The sequence below is a fragment of the Lytechinus pictus genome, chromosome 2 (genome assembly GCF_037042905.1).
Source record: "Lytechinus pictus isolate F3 Inbred chromosome 2, Lp3.0, whole genome shotgun sequence".
Classification (NCBI taxonomy): Eukaryota; Metazoa; Echinodermata; class Echinoidea; order Temnopleuroida; family Toxopneustidae; genus Lytechinus; species Lytechinus pictus.
The window spans coordinates 65,349,187-65,351,856 of record NC_087246.1 but is presented as its reverse complement, the minus strand read 5'-3'; the positions used below and the strand labels follow the sequence as shown (position 1 = coordinate 65,351,856).

The following is a 2,670-nucleotide window of genomic DNA, read 5'->3' as shown; positions in this document are numbered from 1 at the left end:
CCATGGTTTAGACACCAAAATCATATATCTCAGGCAGATATCAAATGAACTATGTCCATTTGTAAGTAAAAACAGCAATTTTAGACTCCATTTTTGTAAGCCATCTTGCATTTTCGGACATTCTTGACCACTGACTGTTCTTGTAACTTGTCCCAATGTATTACTTGACCATTAAAATCATTGAATAGAAACAAAATTAAAGACATTAAAGAAAGTAATAGATGAATAGTTGATTATTAGTCTTCGGCAGCCATCTTGGATTTTTAGGGGCCTATAGTCTGCTTATTTTTTTACTCTTATCTGTATCACTAGATCTTTTTCCTCTTTACACCATGAAATATGCACCGAAATGTGATGTTTAGTGTGAATAATGAGTGAGTTATGTCTATTTTCTGTAAATGGCGGCCATTTTGGACGCCATCTTGGCTTAAGGAAAACCTCCACGAAGGATTTATGGGGACTTTTAGTATGTTATTCTAGACATTTTCCTGGACCTATCCTGAAAAATCTGCTTGTTACCAGAAATTTCCTTTCTTAAGCCTATTTTGGCCTAATGCTCTTGGCCTATAAGGACCAACTTGACTGAACCATATACTGTAGTATTAAACAATGATCATTCCACATCTTCAGGGAGGAATTAATCGTTGTTCAGTTGATAATGAGGAGAAAAATAGAATATTCCCTATTTCATCTAATAAAATACAAAAGAAATAGTGAGTGGATGACGTCATCAATCTCCTCATTTGCATAGCGAACAGGATGTGTTTTATGAAATTAAATGAAACTTTAAAATGTCATAACTTTCTTATTTTACATCCGAGTTTGATGAAATTTTCAGTGTTATGCTCTTTGATTTTTCTCTTTTTATTCAAATCAACTTTTTGTTGGGGTGGACTTGTTCTTTAAATTTAAAATTAAGATTCATGGTGTTCAAGATAATTTCCACTTCTACTGACACTAGTAGCATTTCAGTCTAGTATGCACCTATTATCCAAATGTCTGGTTGTAGTGGTATGATTGCCATGTAAAATGATACGTCCTACTTTTAAACTGATATTATTTGAAGGAAATTATTGGAAGACATATTTGAGAGATATATTCAGAGAATAACAAAATGCCCAACCCCCCTTCTCCCGCCGCTCCCTTCTCCTCGAGCCTTATCAAATTGTGTTGAGTTCGAAAAAGCGAGAGCTCGCACATACGATGCAGAGATGACAATGACTTATTTTTCAGTTTACCCAGACTTTGCAAAAAAAATAATTAATATACCGATTTTTCTTTTTTATACATGTACAATTCAAACAATTAGTTTACTGAAATTTTAGAATCTCAGCAACAAATCTAATATGATATAATCATGACAATCTTATCGATCAGTAATTAGAACAATTGGCTTAATCTTAAGTAATTCTTAAGTAAACAAGACCTCTGTATATGCATATAAATACGTCGTTTTTTTATCACCGAGCAAAGGTTCAAATAAATTCGTTTTGCATTATTATATTAATATATATTATAATTAGGGCATGCATACAATGATTACACTGTATTATAACAAATTCTTCTTATGAAAAATTGCAATTAGTGCATGATCTAAACACATATATCCCGGAAAGGGGCCTAAAATATTTTTTAAATCATTTTCAAGAACTAGGCGTGTATACTACCAACATAAAATACAAAAAAATGTTGCTTATATCTGATTGAGAGTTTTGGAGGTAAAAAAAAATAGATCAAAGTTTGTTCTGGAGGTATCGGGGTGCGAACCCGAGGCCTCTCGCATGCAAAGCGAGCGCTCTACCGCTGAGCTATTCCCCCTTAGGTACTACGATACACATGGTCTAAGAGAGTGAAGGTTTGAAATCGTTTTCTTAAGAAATACAATCAGAGATGAATGAATTATGAAGCAGGGGATACTAATTTAAAGGAAAAGAGATGATAATTGTGATGTTATTGTAATTGTTTATGATGATAGTAATTGTGATCATATTGGTGAATATGAGGAGGATGAGGGAAGAAGGGATGATGATGTTGGTGATAATGATAAAAAGAACATGATATCAATAACAACAATATTAGGTAATTACAATTTAAAATGATAACGAAGACGATAAGCAATTATGATGTAGGTAGTGGAGTGTGGAGCTATGTTGGGCATATTGGATGTGCTGGAGAGGTCTCCACAGAAAGCAAGGACCATTTTGATTTATGCAGAGGTCAGATTCTAATATGGATACTTGGGCCAAGCTAGGAAAAGAAGCAGGGTTAGAAGGTGTTGATTCGACCAACTTTGTAAAAGAACGAGAGGCATCTGCCCGCGAAGAAAGGGTACGTACAGATGCTGGAATTGAAAAGAAATGAGATTAAGATACTTAATTGAATTGAAACCACAGTTATAAGAAACTAAAACAAATGCAGAGTTTGCTGAAAATTTCTTTGCACAAAATGCTTCTAAATTGTCTCCATTCAATGAAGATGCCACTTTGCAAGGATGGCCCACTTCTTCATGGGCAATGAATCTTATTGCACTTCTTACAGGTAAGTCACTTCAAGTGTCTGCTAGGTTGAATTCTGATGAAGCTCAAAGCTACCCCAAGGTAAGAGAAGACTTATGCAAAAGATTCAACCTTAGTGAATAAGGATTTAGAGGCAAATTTCGAAATGCACGTC

At 34.3% G+C, this 2,670-nt stretch overlaps 1 non-coding gene across 1 annotated transcript; it reads right to left on the bottom strand.

Moving 5' to 3' along the window:
- Positions 1 to 1,746: 1,746 nt before the first annotated feature.
- On the bottom strand, positions 1,747 to 1,818 carry TRNAA-UGC (transfer RNA alanine (anticodon UGC)). Its single transcript has one exon. It is a non-coding gene; the product is annotated as a tRNA-Ala (tRNA).
- Positions 1,819 to 2,670: the final 852 nt, after the last annotated feature.